Source organism: Tupaia chinensis, unplaced genomic scaffold, assembly GCF_000334495.1.
Source record: "Tupaia chinensis unplaced genomic scaffold, TupChi_1.0 Scaffold000195_1, whole genome shotgun sequence".
Lineage (NCBI taxonomy): Eukaryota > Metazoa > Chordata > Mammalia > Scandentia > Tupaiidae > Tupaia > Tupaia belangeri.
In genome coordinates, this window is record NW_006159670.1 from 373,680 (window position 1) to 392,235 (window position 18,556).

Here is an 18,556-nt window from a genome sequence, read left to right on the forward strand (position 1 = left end):
AACTAATGCTGCCCAACAGCCAGCAGACGCTCACCTGGGAGACCAGTGTTTACAGGGCCTCTCAGAAACAGAAGTACAGCAGTCCCCCGGTGGTTTAGTGACATGATGTCTGTCCCAGGTCAGCTAGTGTCCAAACCCAGATGAGCACAGAACCATCGAGTCCGCTGGGAGCGAGCACCCATCCACGTGACCAGCCAGGAGCTGCTGCTGCTAAGCTACCGGTGCCGACCATGCCCACGTGACACTACCGCAGACAGGAGCACTTAGGCGAGGGCAGGTGTGCACGGGGTCAGCCCTGTGTGCAGTTCCAGGCACCCATGGCAGTCTGGGACCCTCTCCCCCCGGGGGTGTCCTGCTGTCCTAGTCTTTCCACCTGGCCTGGTGCAGGGACAGGGGTGCAGATAGCAGGGCCCGGCGGCGTGGCGCTGGCCACTAGACGGGCTTCTGTGAGCTTCTCTGTGGCGTGCAGCACCTGCTTGCCTGCTCAGACAGCCCTGGTCCTCATTCCCCCCTGACAACCACGCCATCCAGTCTCTGGGAGGGTCTCCCAATCAACGATCCCCATCCCCCATCCCGCTCTCCTATCTCGGCACTCCGGTAGCTGGCTGCTCACAGGCAGGATTGGACCTTACCCTGCAGGGGAGAACAATGAGCCAAGAGCCCTTTTCTCTCCTCCCGCCTCCTAACATGGAGAGAGAGAACATGGCCCACTCCACGCTCCCCGTCACCGAGGAGTCAGCCTCTGTGCCCCTGCCTCTGACCCTCTGCCAGGTCTGTCAATCTTGATAACTGCATCCATGCAACCCAGAGAGAACGACAGACGTCGCCCTGCCTGACAGTGCTGGCTCAGTGCCCTGCTGCTTTCATCTACCTTGCTGGTCATGTTTCAATTTCATCCATTTCCTAGGGAACGGTCTCAGAATTCGATGTTAAAGCCTTATTGTTGTCCAGGAAATCAATATTCTAACCTTCACAAGATATATTAAATTCCAGGTCCAATCTTTCATTTGACAACTGTTCTTTTGGCGTCCTGGAGTTTTAGGAGGAGAATAAAACCCTCAAAAATGTAAAAGGAAGGAAGGACAGTGTAAAATAACGAAGGCTTGCTGCACCTTACTCACACTGGGAGGAATGCGGTCCTCCTTTGGAAAATGAAAGAATGCAACAATGATGTCTAATGTTTTCCATCGGCCACAGGGAAGACCACAAAAGCACACAGCTCTCACCAAGCGTAACAAGGCGACCTCTCCGTCTAAGAGGGCAAGAAGAGGACTGACCGTCGACTCAGGGCAGTGGGTTGCGAAGACCTCCAAACGGCAGGACAGGTCCCGCTTGGAAGCTCTGGGACACTACATAATTTGCACCTATGTTCCAGGAAACCCAGGACACAGTGACAGCTACCTGTGACAGCTGTCCCTGCACAGATTTCAGGCCCTCTAAGCAGCATTAACAGGCTTGGTTATTCATTTTCTCCTCAGTATGAACCACAGAAACCATGAGACTCAGGTGAGACTGCCCTAACAGATCCCAGCAGGGATGGAAAGGATTGTCACTGAAGTGGTGTTCAGCGAGGGGGGGCGATTAGAGCTGAACCTGTTTCTCGGCAAAACTGATTTCCACGAGTCGCTGCTGAGCCACCAGGCTCCTGGTGAAAAGTGACCAGCCCCAGCAGACAGCCCTCAGTGCGGCCCCACACGCCCTGGCACTCTGGAAGGGTCACAGGAATAACCACAGTTAACAGCTAGCATGTACCCAAGACTTCGCTCATGCCAGGCACTGCTGAGGACCTCGCGTGTTTATTCGAGCTTCCTTTATTCATTCATTTAAAAAATCTTGCCAAAGGGTATATGAATTTGCTAGAGAGAGAGATATAGAGACAAGGGCCAGCCAGTGGCATGGTGTTGTTAAAGTGGCTGGATCCCACATGGCCAGCTCCACAGTTCAAGTCTTGGACCCTGTGGCTTGAAAGACACACCAGGTACATGTGTGTGAGTTCACGAAGGCGTAAGATCATGGAGAAGTGATTGCGGTGTGCCCCTTGCCCCTGTGAAGTGCCTTCTCATTTTCTCTCTCTCTCTGGCAAAAACACATACTCCCTAGCAAATATAAGAGACAGAAAATGAGAAAGCACCCCTCATGGAGGTGGTCATGCCACTATCTCTTCTCCCTTTCTCCCTCTTTTGGGCATTCTGGACACATATACACATAGGCCCAGCTTGTTTTTCAGGCCACCAGGACCGGGACTCGAACTGTGAGGTGGGCTGTGTGTGATCCAGCCCACCTGTCTTAACCACCAGGCCAAAGGCTGGCTCCATTCAATCCCTTTAAAAAAATAAGTCTTTAATTTTATTGACCATTTTCTTTAATTTGCTACAGAACATATATACTCACTCACCAGAGAGAAAGAGAGAGAGAGAGAGAGAGAGAGGAGAGAGAAATTTAGCCGCCAGGTCCGGGACTCGAACCGCGGTCAGCCACGTGGGAGTCCAGCATCCCAAACACCACACCACCCGCTGGCCAAATCCTCTTAATTCCATGAAGTAGGAACTACTGCAATTTTTTATATATATATATATATACACACACACACACACACACACATACACATATAATTTAATATATATACACATATATATATAAACTTACATACTTAATATATTACACTATAATTTCTATAAATTTATTCATTTATATTTATATTAAAATATAATACTATACTTTACAAGTGGTTAATTGAAGCACTGCCCCAAAGTACAGAACAGCAGCTCCAGGGAACTAGACCCCTTCCACCTGGGGCTCAGGCCAAGAACTCTCTCAAATATCATCTGAACGTCACCTGTGACCTCGACTTCAAGACCCTTGCTCAGCTACTAACTCCCTTCCTCCCAGGGCGCCCTCTAATATTCTGACCTCACCAAGACCCCCAACTCAGGTATCTGCTACCTCTTCACTACCCCCACCCGCAGTCCTGCCCAAGCCCTCATCTCCCTCACTACCCACTGTGGCCACTGTCCTACGAGGGTGTCCAGGTCCCTGCTCACCCTCCCCTCCCTATTACCCACGGGAGAAAACACCCACCGCCACACCCCCACTCACACATGTCTGTCCCAGGTCAGCTAGTGTCCAAACCCAGATGAGCACAGAACCATCGAGTCCGCTGGGAGCGAGCACCCATCCACGTGACCAGCCAGGAGCTGCTGCTGCTAAGCTACCGGTGCCGACCATGCCCACGTGACACTACCGCAGACAGGAGCACTTAGGCGAGGGCAGGTGTGCACGGGGTCAGCCCTGTGTGCAGTTCCAGGCACCCATGGCAGTCTGGGACCCTCTCCCCCCGGGGGTGTCCTGCTGTCCTAGTCTTTCCACCTGGCCTGGTGCAGGGACAGGGGTGCAGATAGCAGGGCCCGGCGGCGTGGCGCTGGCCACTAGACGGGCTTCTGTGAGCTTCTCTGTGGCGTGCAGCACCTGCTTGCCTGCTCAGACAGCCCTGGTCCTCATTCCCCCCTGACAACCACGCCATCCAGTCTCTGGGAGGGTCTCCCAATCAACGATCCCCATCCCCCATCCCGCTCTCCTATCTCGGCACTCCGGTAGCTGGCTGCTCACAGGCAGGATTGGACCTTACCCTGCAGGGGAGAACAATGAGCCAAGAGCCCTTTTCTCTCCTCCCGCCTCCTAACATGGAGAGAGAGAACATGGCCCACTCCACGCTCCCCGTCACCGAGGAGTCAGCCTCTGTGCCCCTGCCTCTGACCCTCTGCCAGGTCTGTCAATCTTGATAACTGCATCCATGCAACCCAGAGAGAACGACAGACGTCGCCCTGCCTGACAGTGCTGGCTCAGTGCCCTGCTGCTTTCATCTACCTTGCTGGTCATGTTTCAATTTCATCCATTTCCTAGGGAACGGTCTCAGAATTCGATGTTAAAGCCTTATTGTTGTCCAGGAAATCAATATTCTAACCTTCACAAGATATATTAAATTCCAGGTCCAATCTTTCATTTGACAACTGTTCTTTTGGCGTCCTGGAGTTTTAGGAGGAGAATAAAACCCTCAAAAATGTAAAAGGAAGGAAGGACAGTGTAAAATAACGAAGGCTTGCTGCACCTTACTCACACTGGGAGGAATGCGGTCCTCCTTTGGAAAATGAAAGAATGCAACAATGATGTCTAATGTTTTCCATCGGCCACAGGGAAGACCACAAAAGCACACAGCTCTCACCAAGCGTAACAAGGCGACCTCTCCGTCTAAGAGGGCAAGAAGAGGACTGACCGTCGACTCAGGGCAGTGGGTTGCGAAGACCTCCAAACGGCAGGACAGGTCCCGCTTGGAAGCTCTGGGACACTACATAATTTGCACCTATGTTCCAGGAAACCCAGGACACAGTGACAGCTACCTGTGACAGCTGTCCCTGCACAGATTTCAGGCCCTCTAAGCAGCATTAACAGGCTTGGTTATTCATTTTCTCCTCAGTATGAACCACAGAAACCATGAGACTCAGGTGAGACTGCCCTAACAGATCCCAGCAGGGATGGAAAGGATTGTCACTGAAGTGGTGTTCAGCGAGGGGGGGCGATTAGAGCTGAACCTGTTTCTCGGCAAAACTGATTTCCACGAGTCGCTGCTGAGCCACCAGGCTCCTGGTGAAAAGTGACCAGCCCCAGCAGACAGCCCTCAGTGCGGCCCCACACGCCCTGGCACTCTGGAAGGGTCACAGGAATAACCACAGTTAACAGCTAGCATGTACCCAAGACTTCGCTCATGCCAGGCACTGCTGAGGACCTCGCGTGTTTATTCGAGCTTCCTTTATTCATTCATTTAAAAAATCTTGCCAAAGGGTATATGAATTTGCTAGAGAGAGAGATATAGAGACAAGGGCCAGCCAGTGGCATGGTGTTGTTAAAGTGGCTGGATCCCACATGGCCAGCTCCACAGTTCAAGTCTTGGACCCTGTGGCTTGAAAGACACACCAGGTACATGTGTGTGAGTTCACGAAGGCGTAAGATCATGGAGAAGTGATTGCGGTGTGCCCCTTGCCCCTGTGAAGTGCCTTCTCATTTTCTCTCTCTCTCTGGCAAAAACACATACTCCCTAGCAAATATAAGAGACAGAAAATGAGAAAGCACCCCTCATGGAGGTGGTCATGCCACTATCTCTTCTCCCTTTCTCCCTCTTTTGGGCATTCTGGACACATATACACATAGGCCCAGCTTGTTTTTCAGGCCACCAGGACCGGGACTCGAACTGTGAGGTGGGCTGTGTGTGATCCAGCCCACCTGTCTTAACCACCAGGCCAAAGGCTGGCTCCATTCAATCCCTTTAAAAAAATAAGTCTTTAATTTTATTGACCATTTTCTTTAATTTGCTACAGAACATATATACTCACTCACCAGAGAGAAAGAGAGAGAGAGAGAGAGAGAGAGAGAGAGAGAGAAATTTAGCCGCGAGGGCCGGTGGGAGTCCAGCATCCCAAACACCACACCACCCGCTGGCCAAATCCTCTTAATTCCATGAAGTAGGAACTACTGCAATTTTTTATATATATATATATATACACACACACACACACCCACACATACACATATAATTTAATATATATACACATATATATATAAACTTACATACTTAATGTATTACACTATAATTTCTATAAATTTATTCATTTATATTTATATTAAAATATAATACTATACTTTACAAGTAATTAATTGAAGCACTGCCCCAAAGTACAGAACAGCAGCTCCAGGGAACTAGACCCCTTCCACCTGGGGCTCAGGCCAAGAACTCTCTCAAATATCATCTGAACGTCACCTGTGACCTCGACTTCAAGACCCTTGCTCAGCTACTAACTCCCTTCCTCCCAGGGCGCCCTCTAATATTCTGACCTCACCAAGACCCCCAACTCAGGTATCTGCCACCTCTTCACTACCCCCACCCGCAGTCCTGCCCAAGCCCTCATCTCCCTCACTACCCACTGTGGCCACTGTCCTACGAGGGTGTCCAGGTCCCTGCTCACCCTCCCCTCCCTATTACCCACGGGAGAAAACACCCACCGCCACACCCCCACTCACAGTTAACTCCAATTCCCCTCCTCCGTGCCAGCACCAGGGCTGGAGGCTCAAGCTACACAAGGGGGTTCACCTGAAATTCATCATTAACGGGGCCGGCAGGTGCTTAAGACACTGCACTGCCTCGAGTCCTGGACCGGCAGCCTGAAACTCATGCCGGTACGAGTTTCAACTCATATGCGCCAGGCCCAAGGTCCCAGCAGAAGGGATGGCGCTGTGGCCATCCGTCTTGGGGGTGATTTCTCACATCCTGTCCGTCTCTGTCTGTCCAGCGAGTACACACAGCCTATGACAAACAAGTCTCGGCAAAAAAGGAATTCTTCATTAATAACCTAGGGAACCCTTACTGTCACCCAGAGTCCGACCAGCTCTTATCCTGCCCCTCTCCGGGGAACTCCTTGGCACCTTCTCCTGGTCCTTAAACCTCTGGCGCCTCTCTCCTCCTCCCCCGCCCCTGAAGACCTGGGCTACCATGCAGGATCACCCCCATCTACCCAGCTGCCGGAGTCCAGGCAGTGCCCTGCCCCACAGGGCCACCCTCCTCGGTTCAGGAACAGGCCTGCACTCTCCACACCCTCTCCCACCATCGGAGCTTCCCTCCCCACAACCATCCTGGAGAGAATGTATGCTTTATTTCTCCTTTATCAAGAAAAGGGGGGAAGCCTTTTTGACACCCACATTTGCCTACTTCACTTCTGCCTGAGCTTTAAAACCAATTTCTGGAGGGAAATTGTCAAAAGTTGACCTATAATCTGTCTCTCATCCCTTCTGAACGAGCAGCAGAACCTCTGCAAGGATCAGGCTGGTACCCGTGAGGACGGAGTCTGCACGCTTCCCTGACAGGTGCTGCTCGGCCTCAGGCCCCCTCCGGCCCTCCAGCCACACCTTCGCCATCTCATTAGTCCGGATGGAGGAGGCTGGACAGCTCCAGGCTCGCACCCTGCACAGGGCTCAGGGCTGGCTCTATACAAAATTCCGGAGGACAGACAGAACCCGAAACAGAACCGCTAACACGGTAAAGGGCCCAGGACTTCCCAGGTTTGATAAGGGAACTTTCTCGTTCAAGTCTTCCGTGTGAGAAGGCAAACAGTGTGTGAGTAAGGAACAGCTCTGGGCAGAGGTGGAAGCCAGGCGTGCCCAGGAAAGCACGAGAGAACTGTAAAGCCCTTCATTAAGGCCTCAGAGAGATTTAACAAGATGCCTCAGAGACCCCAGCATAGTCACAAGAGATCTTCCATGGTCTAAAGAGCAATGTCCTCCAACAGCCAACGGAAAACCTAAGGTACAGAAGAGCTGATTTCAAAGCAATTGGTGCGTGCCGCCTTTGTCTGATAAAATTGATTAGAGGTTGGTTTATCAAAAAATTCACAAACTGGCACCAGCAGATGGGCGTAATGGTTACATTGCTGGACTCCTACACAGTCGATCGCAGTTCGAATCCTGGACTTGGAGCTTCAAATTCACTCCCGGTGTATGTGCATGTGTGCTCGTGTGCTCAAAAAAAATTAAAAAGTGTGAGATCAGCAGATGGCATAATGTTTACGTAGCTGGACTCCTACATGACTGAGGTTCAAGTCCTGGACCTGGTGGCTTAAAACTCACACCAGGCGTGTGTGTGTGCATGCCCAAAATCCTAAGAGGAGAATGGAGGAGAAGGGATTGTGGCATGGCCATCCCCCCCAGGGGTTGAATTTCTCACTTTCTGTCTCTCCAGCAAGCATACAAGCCCTATAGCAAAAATGTCTCTTTAAAAAAGAAAAGTCGGGCCAGCAGATGGTGTGGTGGTTAAGACACTGGACTCCCACATGATCTACCACTCACTGTTTGAGTCCCAGACCCAGTGGCTTGAAGTTCATGCCAGATGCATGTGCATATGCCCCCAAAATCCCAAGAGAAGGGAGGAGAAGGGATTGTAGTATGGCCCATCCGCCCTGAGAGGTGTCTCCCACCAAGTGCAAACACCCTCTGCCTCTCCAATAAGTACACATACCCTCTAGCAAAAATCTCTCTCTCTAAAAGCAAATTATTATTATTTTTTAAAATGAGAAGCCTACCTCTGGGCATTCATAAAGCAACTTTTAAAATTCACTGTCCAAAAGGGAAAGTGTGTGAGTCCCACATTCCCATCACCCAAAACAGCACCTGCCTCACTCGATGTCACTCCTGGAGCGCTTCTCCTACTGGGCACGTACAGAGAGTGAGCAATCACCTGGGTCTTCAGTGCCTGTGACATACCTGGAGCCTTACAGAAGGGGAAGTGATCTGGAAAACAGTCCATAAATCCACTCTACTAACAGACTACCGACACATCCCCATCAGATCTCATTATACTCACAAAAGTCCTCTAAAGATTCAGCATAGGGAACCAGCAGTTGGCGTAATGGCTATGTCGCTGGACTCCCACGTGGTCGGCCGCGGTTCGCGTCCCGGACCCGGTGGCTTAAAACTCACGTCGGGCGCGTGTGCGTGCGTGCCCAAGGTCCCGAGAGGAAAATGGAGGAGAAGGGATTGTGGTGTGACCATCCCCCCTGGGGGGGTGATTTCTCGCTTTCTGTCTCTATGTCTCTCTCTGTCTGTCTGGCGAGCACACGCACCCTATAGCGAAAACCTCTCAAAAAAAAAAAAAAAAGATTCAGCATAAGGTTAAATCAAGGCTAATTTTTTGGAGTTTCACAAAGAAACTCTAAATAGAAAAAAAAAGTAAAACAAAACTAATTTCCTGTGATAACCAAGAAAATGGTAGAATCATTCTCTCTGAAACCCCTCCGTGCCATTCGCGTCTGAGGTCGGTCCCAGAGGGCTCACTCTGACAGAGCAGGGAGGACAGCCCTTCTCGGACTTCCGTAGCTGAGGAGGTGTGACGCACAGGAACGTCTCAGGTGTCCATTTTACTGACAAGAACACACAGCATATGCGTAAACTGTTCTCTATAAAGAGCCGTATGTAAATATATAAACATATAATGTATGTATATATGTTGAGGTTTCTACCAGTTTGAATTGGTTTTTCAGTCAGTTCACTCTGCTGGGTGCCATCAGTGGAGACAGAACCTTCTGTGCAAGATGGAATGCAGCTCCATACCGCCCTAAGCCCAGAAATCAACACCTCTATGAAAGCCACAGGACAAAAAAAAATTTTTTTGAAGAGTTTTTTTTTTGCTATAGGGCACATGTGCTCACCAGAAAGACAGAGACAGAGAGACAGAAAGCAAGAAATCACGCCCCAGGGGAGATGGTCACGCCACAATCCCTTCTCCTCCATTCTCTTCTCGGGATCTTGGGCAAGCACACACACGCGCCCAAACTGAGTTTTAAGCCACCGGGACTTGAACCGCGGTCAACTACATGGGAGTCCAGCAACATAGCCATTAAGCCAACTGCTGGTCCCAAAATATTTTATAACATGACCCATGGAAGACACACTTGCACCACACCAGACAGTGGCGTGGTGGTTGAGGCAGCTGGATCCCACATGGCCAACAGCACAGTTTGAGTCCTGGGCCAAATGGCTTGAGAAACAGGCTGGGTACATGTGTGTGTATCCAAAATTCCAAGAGAAAGAATTGTGACATGGCTATCCCCCCCTGGGGTGTTTTCTCACTCTCCAACCTACGATGAACGTGTGTGCCCTAGAACCAAATAAAACCTAAAAAAGGGAAACTATCAGGAAGGGGGGAAAAAACATAAGAGGATTAAGTTCAAGAAGTTTGATAGAGCTGATTCTAGACAAATCTAGGTCCCTCAGGAACATTTTTAAGTTCATGTCAAAATCAACACACGCGAGACTCCTGAAATATTCAGACAAGAAGCGATTTTAAAGCTGAGGTGTGTCGGGAACCAGCAGTTAGCGTAATGGCTATGTCGCTGGACTCCCACGTAGTCGACCACGGTTCGTGTCCCGGACCCGGTGGCTTAAAACTCACGCCGGGCGCGTGTGCGTGCGTGCCCAAGATCCCGAGAGGAGAATGGAGGAGAAGGGATTGCGGCGTGACCATCCTCCCTGGGGGGGTGATTTCTCGCTTTCTGTCTCTATGTCTCTGTCTGGCAAGCACACGCGCCCTACAGTGAAAATCTCTCAAAAAAAAAAAAAAAAAAAAAAGCTGAGGTGTGTCTTGGCATGTTCAGAGAAGCTATGCTCTAGGTTCCATCTCCTAGACTCCCAAAATATTCAGACGAGGTAGCATGCCACGTGGTTTTCATTTTTTATATGTAAAATAATTTTTTTTTGTCTTTTTTTGGTAGTATTTTTCTAGTTTGTGTGTGTATGTTTTTTTTAATCCTTACTTTCCCACTCTAAGCTTCACTCTCCACACACCGATTGTCTAGATTGGCCTACATGCACAGTAGTCAAGCATCTGAATACTTTTAGAATCATTGACATCCTCACCATTTATTGAACCTCCTGCTTTAATGAAGACATTTCTTTTTATAAATTTGAACTCCTAATCTTTCTATGGATACACTGAAAAGCACAGAAGAGGGCAGATTTCGTCACAGAATGACCAGAAACAACTGTAGAAGCACAAGAAACATGAGAAATCAAGAAAATATCACTCCCCTAAGGGAAAAGAACAATCCCTCATTATTCACCGACAGTATAGTAGATCTCATCTAAATGTCTGGCAGAGAATTCAGAATATTCATAGAGACAAAACTAAACGAGATGCAAGAGCTGAGAGATAATGAACTTCAGAAGATGCAGGAGAAAAGAGACGAGTTCCAGGAGGTGAGGAAGTTCTTCTATGACCTGAAAGAGGAGATACACACCATAAAAAAGAATTAAATGGAGCAATTAGAGATGAAGGATGCCATGCAGGAAATCGAAATGTCCCTCGAAAGTATTAAAAGCAGATTAGTCCATGCAGAACATTGAATCTCATATGTTGAAGACAAAACCTCTGATTTAGAAAAAACAACCAAAAAACTGAGAAAATAACCCCAAAAAGTGAGAATACCATATGAGAAATACTAGACAGCATTAAGTGCCCAAACATTCGGATAATTGGTATACCAGAAGGTGAGGAAACTAATAAGGGCATTGATAATCCATTCCATGAAATCCTGGAAGAAAACTTTCCAAATCTAGAGAGGCATTCAAATATCCAGACCCAAGAAATACAAAGGATCCCTAATAGAAACAACCCAAGAAGATCTTCTCCAAGGCACATCATAGCCAGACTGGCCAAATCTACAAAGATAAGATACTAAAATTGGCAAAAGAGAAATATCAGGTTACTTATAAAGGTTATCCCATCAGGTTAACCTCAGACCTCTCATCAGAAACAATGCGAGCAAGGAAAGAATGGGAAAATATATTCTAAGTGTTAAGTGAAAAACAGTTTCAACTAAGAATACTGTACCCGGCAAGATTATCGTTCACATGGAAAGAAATGATAAAAACATTCTCAGATAAATAAGACATGAAAGAATTTGCCAACAGTAGACCCACTCTTTAAGAAGTTCTGGAAGGAGTGCTCTACCAGGAAAACTAAAGACATATATAGAAATAAGAGAACAAAAGGCAACCAAGAAAATGACCAATTTAATGCTAGGGACAAGAAATATCAATAATAATGTTGAGGGACCAGCAGTTAGTATAATGGCTATGTCGCTGGACTTCCATGTATTTGACCAAAAAAAAACGGTTCGCGTCCCGGACCTGGTGGCTTAAAACTCACACTGGGCATGTGTGCATGCGTGCCCAAGATCCCGAGAGAATGGAGGAGAAGGGATTGCAGCGTGGCCATCCCCCCTGGGGGGTGATTTCTCGCTTTCTGTCTCTCTCTGTCTGGCGAGCACACACACGCTATAGCAAAAACCTCTAAAAAAAAAAACCATAAATAATAATGTTGAATGTTAACTTCCAGAATTTAAATGGAATGACTGGACCACAGTAACACTGCACAGTCAAAAGAAGAGTGTTTGAATATAAGACTGAAATCGCGAAATAGAATTTTATGACTTTTGAGTAAAACATTACTGATTTCTTTTTTTTTTACTATGCTTTGTTTTCCGAATTTAAACATTTTACTTTCTTTTTTGTTAAAATATTTTTCTTTTGTTTCTTTAAATGGAAACATAAATTTTTCTTCCTTCCTTACCCCTCTTGAATTGGAAATATTTGGGAGTATTCCTATTTTTTGGCAGAAGGGTTATTTGCGTTAAGTTCAATAACGCTTGTTGCATTGAATCAGAAATTGCAAATACTCATTATTGGACAAGGCTTTGATTGGAATGTCACACCTGAAGATTAGCTTGTGTGCTGGGCATTTGCTTTTCAACAATTTGAGTAGTTGACATGTAAATATTTTCTCAAAAATATTTTAAACCATATTGTCTCCATTGTTACAGAGTCACAAACAAAAGTATACAAAATTATAAGAAATATTTTGAGCATTATCTTTAAAATTCAGTGGTTTGAAATTTTGAAAGCTGTTTATTAGGTGTCAAGAACTATAAAGTATGGGACCAGCAGTCAGCGTAATGGCTATGTCACTGGACTGCCATGTAGTTGACTGCGGTTTGAGTCCCAGACCTGGTGGCTTAAACTCACACCGGGCGCGTGTGCATGCATGCTCAAGATCCCAAGAGAAGAATGGAGGAGAAGGAATTGCAGCGTGGCCATCCTCCTGGGGGAAAGGGGGGCACGATTTCTCGCTTTCTATCACTCTGTCTTTCTGTGGGGGGGGGGGGGGGTACGATTTCTCGCTTTCTATCGCTCTGTCTTTCTGGCAAGCACATACGCCCTATAACAAAAACCTCTAATTAAACAAACAAAAAAGAACTATGGAGTATAAGCAAAAAAAAAAAAAATTTTTTTTTTTTAGAAATTATATGGTTTTATAATTTTCTCTTTTGCTTCTTAATCCACTGAAAATAATTTCAATTCAACACTGTAGGCAGCTTCTTTTTCACTTTCTTCGGTTTCTACTTCTTTAGGTAACAAGGGATCGATCTTGAGTAATAAACCTTCACTTGCTGAACTACGAAGAAAAGCACGTAGGGACTCAGAGGTCCATGCCTACAATCTTCATTAATAACTGCTTGCAGATTGGCAGCTATCTGATCACTTGACATATCAATGTGGCTATTTTAGTCTCGAGAAAGTTCTCCCTTTCTTCATCAACATTAATTTCATGTCCACTTTTAAATAACTCAAGCATTTCGGGGATGTCACAGCTGATGGAATTTCGAATAAGCTTTGGAAATCTTTTTTCTCGGTTTCTTCCTTAATGGATTGAGCTCCGGCATTATTTCTGGAACAACTACATAAAAGTCTGCATGAACTTCATCTTCCAAACTCTTCTGAATCAGGTTGGTTCCTCCTACAAATGCAGCTCCATTTTCTTCCACTATTTCTATTTCTGACGCATTCCCTGTAAATACTGCAACTTTATTACTTTCCGAAGTGAATGGGAATGGAAGACTAAGAACACTGGCAAATGGTTCCACTATCTTCTTCTTTCCCTGTGCTGTATCCAATGTCGAGTCAAGATAAACACCTTGCTTCGGATTAGTAAGTCCAGAACTATTCATTTCTTACGTAAATGAAGAGCTCTGTGTACTTCATATATCTGCCTTGGGAATAAGAAGTGTTTTAAATAGACATCATCCTCAGGTTCACCTTCCATGTAGGGACAGGACTTTATTTTTTCTATCTCATCTTTTTTTCATCTGATGCCTTTTCTTTTAAACCTTTTTTGGTTTTCTTTGCATGCTTTGCAGCAGCAGCAAAATATCTATCGGTCATCTGAATGTTTACAGAACAAGGATAAAGAGATGTCTGATAAACCATCTTGGAAAAACTATGCTTTTGATGATGTGTCAAGATTCTACAAAGACATATTTCTTATGGCCACCCAAGCAAGAATTTTTTGATATGTAAAGTAAATGTTTGTGGGAAAATGTAAAAATAAATAAATAAATAAATAAAATAAAAAACAGAAAAAAAAAATAAAAAGCAACACACAGAACAAAGAAACAGACCAGTCCATGGGCTGGCAGCTGGATCCCACATGCCTGACTATGGGGTTCAAGTCTTTGACCCAGTAGTTTGAAAAACATGCCCAGCATGTGCCCCAAATCCCCAAAGGAGGAAGAAATGGAGACGGGATAGCAGCAGCACTGCAGCGTGACCGTCCCCATGGAGGCACTTGTGAACTCTCTCTTTCTCTCTCCCTTTGGCAAGCGCACACACCGTCTAGTAAATTTTTTAAACAAAGAAACTAAAGACAATCAAGACGGGCTCTGCACTTCTCAGACGCTACAGTGAGGAAGCGTGAAACGCTCCAAGCAGCTTTGGGTGCCCTTGGTGGGTTCTCACCCGCCACTGCCAGGGTTCATCCACGTGTGTCAGCCCAGGATTCTCATAACGTCCCACATGACTGTGCTCAGGAGAGATCGGACCTCTCCAAACAAAGACCCTCCAGAAAAACATCATCTCTTCCTTTCTTATTTGATGGTGCAGAGACTAGAGAGAAAGAGAAAACTTTACTTACTCCCTTTAAATGAGAGGGCACACACACTCGTCCGAGAATGAAGGAGAAGCACCTGCAGTGGGCACGACCGTGCTGCAAGCCTCTTTTCCTCGTCTCCATCCCATCGGGGCCTGGGCATGCGCGTGCACACATGGACACAAACCTGGTACGGTTTTCAAGCTTCTGGGCCAGGATTCAAACCACAGTCAGACACTGGGATCCAGATCCCAATGCACAGCGCTTAGTCACTGAGCTACAGACTTGGCTCTACTCTTACATTAAAAGTACCAGTCGTTACATGCAATTTTTTTGTTTTAAGTGAGAAAGTGAGAAATCATCCCCTGCAGTGACGGCCATGTCGCAGTCCCTTCACTCTCCTCCTGGTACTCTGGGCATGCACATGCACTCAACATGATTTTCAAGGTGCTGGGTCTGGAACGCAAACTGCAGTCAACCTACCGTGTGGGAGTTCTGCACCTTAACCACCATGCCACCTGCTGGCCCCTATGCAATTTTGTTTTTTTTTTTAATCATGGGTTCCACAACTGTTCAGCTACAGATGACACTGCCTGTCCTCAAATCTTCATCTAACATATCTTATTCTTTTACACACAGCATTGTCCTCCCTCTTACAAGAAAGAATACCCTGAACAGTACCTAGGGGCAGCCAGCACTTTAAGAATGTATCTATAATTCTTTATAATTGCATTTGCAATTTAACGTTCTCAGGAAAGCTTTTTTTCTTTTTCTTTTTATTAAATATTGGTAAAATCTGGTTAAAATGAGTGGTAGAGGAACCAGCAGGTGGTGTGGAGGTTAAGGTGCTAAACTTCCACATGGCTGAGCACAGTTCAAGTCCCAGACCAAATTCCTGACCTGGTGGCTTACTTTCTCACTTTCCCTCTCTCTCTGGTGAGCATGTGTGCCCTATAACAAAGAAAAATAATAAATAAAATTAAATAAATAATTCTTTTTTAAAACAAGAAAATATGATACTGGCAAACATATACGGAAATTAACTATTTTAAAATTTTACTAATTCCTTCTAACTACTGAATTAAATCAGATGCCTGTAAATAAGAGAGAAAAAGCTTTGAGACATTTTTGTAAAATATTTTTAATATTTCCAGAAACCAAAAGTTATTACCAAAATGACCAATTAACAAATTTTTTTTAATAAATCTATAGTTTTATTAAGACAAAAACTGACAAGTGTGATATGACATTTACATTTAAACCAAGTTTTTGCAGAAACCTCACACATGCTTAAAAAGACTCAATAGTGTAGCTCAAGACACAGGAAGGGCCTATCAAGAACTGATGGATTTCATGATCCAAGACAGAGCATTCCGGGCACCAGTCAATTCTGAGGAATTTCGTTTGGTTGGTTGGTTGGTTGGTTGGTTGGTGTCTTGCCGCGAACCACTGCCCCAGTATGAAAGCTGAATCTTCTCCTGAGACCAGGGGTTCTGAAGTCATTCAACCCTTGGGTGAAATGAATGAAGTTTGTGCTGTCACTGACTGAACCCTGCCAGCAAGGTTTCAGCGTTCAAAGTTCAAAAACCAGAGGCTTCCAGGACTGCCTGCCGCGGAGCATGGCCGCTGGCTCCTACTGCCACCCGCCACATGGCCCGGCCTCCCCACCGCCCTGCCAGCGGCTGGGATGGACAAGCTGGTGGGGCTTCCTGACTGGGCTAGGAAGGGTCTGGAATTGGCACCTGAAGACAGAGTGATCTGCCCGTGTGCTCTGCAGTTCAGGCTTTCAAAACTCCGAAACAATCACAGCAGAAAGAAGACAGAAGGGAGTCAGACGAATGTAAAAGGAAGGCTGCCTGCAGTCAGAGCCGCTCTCCCAGACGGCCGTGTCGGTGAGTCCTGAACGGGCTTGGTGCTCTGTGGGGACAGCGTGCACCCCGGGCTCCAGGCTGCAGTCTCCCACAGGCCTTGGTTAGGCGCCAGGGGCATTTTTTGAAAAGGTAGACTATTACGGACATAGCCCGAATCACTAGTTGTTCTTTCACTGTGTCACTTTTCCTGCTCATGCCCCGGATTTTAACCGAAACGACCCTACTCATCTCCTGCACCCACCCCACCCCTCCCACTCCCAAATAACGAACCAGGAACAGCCAAAGCGCGCACGGCAGCCTGGCGGCAAAGGCGCACGGTGGCACCGCGGGGACGCTCTCGGCTCATGGCGGCGCCTTCTTGCCATACCACACGCAGCTCTGCACCGCTGTCCTTCATCAGAGGCCCTTCGCTCTCCTCTGCCAGTGCAGGGCGGCCGTGGGACGCGATCCCGCTCCTGGACGGGTGTAAGGACGCCGCACTCGGAAGGGCTCGAAAGCACCTGGGCGCTGCAGGCACGGGGGGACATGTGCCCAAGCCACCTCGATGGCGTCGAGACAAGCAGAAGGCCTCCCCCACTGAGAACCACAGCTGGCTGTGACAGGCTGGCGCCCAGGAGGTGAGTTCTTGCCATCCTTGTCATCATCCTCCGAGGGGTCGGGATGTCGCGTCAGCCCTTCCTCCTCAAAGTGCATGACAACCGTGGGCCCAGGCCAGCCTCATCAGGGCCATCCCATGAGGAACAGCGGCCCTGCCCTGGGGTCTGCGGCTCCACACCCGGGGCGGCCGCTCTCCTTGCTTTGCCCTCCTCTCCCTTGTCCTTAGAACCGGAATCAGCTTCGCGCTCGCCTCCCTCCGTTTAATCCGTCTCGTGTGCTGTTTCTGGCGGTGCAGAGAGTTGGCAGTGAGATCCGGGCAGCCCAGACCCTCCTCTGGCTCCCGCCTGCCCTGGGAAGCCCTGCCACTTCAGCAGAGACTCCACTCTGCCCTTTGCCACGCGACGGTGAGAGCTTTCCCACCATGTACTCCTCTTCCTCCACCTCCTCCTCCTCCACTTTCCCATTCATTGTTTCCCCCCATCATGGCCACCAGCTGTCCCGTGTAAAGGGCGACACGCTCAGAGCAGCCCCAAAGCCCGAGAAGATCAGTGCCACGCTCGTGGTGTCCGGCAGATCGTGGGAGTGGCACCTGGGAAAGCGACAGCCCGGTGGCTACAGCCAGGCCCCTCGCTGAAATGGCGTACCACAGGCCCTCCCCTCGACGGAACGAAAGGGCCTCGCACTGCGCCTGCCCACTGCCAGCATTACCAAGTTTTAAGTCAGGTGCTTCTGAATTTACGTTCATCTAGGTAGAAGGAGAACTATATAGGGTAGGCTGAGAAAGCACGATCTCAGGAGCGTGAGAGAGCTGATTCCGAGGGGAGAGCGACGACTGCGTTGTGTCTGAGCTACCCGAGAGATTCCGAAAAGGAATTTCAGATGACACAGAAAGAGTTCAAAGAATTGAGTGAGCTTTTCAAATCAAACCTCCTTTTCTATCGACATAAACAAAGTTACTTAGTACTCACAGCTATGAAAACAAAGGGAAAGAATCATTACTGAGCCCTGCCGCACTCCAGCAGTACCTGGTACCTATCTAGGTATCACGGGCTCGCTGAGAAGGAGAGGCCTGTTCATCTAAGAGATGCAGATCTGACGAAGGCTCGCTCTTTATGTGCAGTGATTATTAAAATGTGCAATATCTTGCGGTTTTAATTCATTGAGAACTCGTAAGGCTTAAAAATAATTAGAGTCTTAGGTCTCAGGAAATTTTTAATAATTCAATTAATATGTATATTGTTATGGATAAATATATTTATTAATAAAAACACAAGGGAAATTATTTTGAGAAAGAAGAAAAGAAACATATCAGGACATAAAAGGAATGATGAATTTCTAACTTTCTTTTTTTCCTCTTTAAGAGGTTTTTGCCCGAGGGTACATGTGCTGGGGGGGAGTGGGTGTTGAAGGGTGAGAGACAGAGACAGTGGACAGTGAGAGGGAAAGTGAGAAATCACCCCCGGGGGGATGGCCACGCCACAATCCCTTCTCCTCCACTCTCCTCCCGGCATCTCAGGCACGCACGCACAAGTGCCCAGCAGGACTCTGAAGCCGCCAGGCCTGGTGCTGA

The 18,556-nt window shown here is 47.5% G+C and overlaps 1 protein-coding gene and 1 pseudogene across 1 annotated transcript in view; both read right to left on the bottom strand.

The window, feature by feature from the left end:
* EPB41L4A (erythrocyte membrane protein band 4.1 like 4A) overlaps positions 1–18,556 on the bottom strand; it is a gene marked incomplete at its 5' end in the record, with an annotated part of 306,715 nt that overhangs the window by 138,761 nt on the left and 149,398 nt on the right. The gene's annotated exons all lie outside the window — the stretch shown is intronic.
* LOC102487095 (39S ribosomal protein L1, mitochondrial-like) overlaps positions 12,928–18,556 on the bottom strand; it is a 10,426-nt pseudogene continuing 4,797 nt past the window's right edge.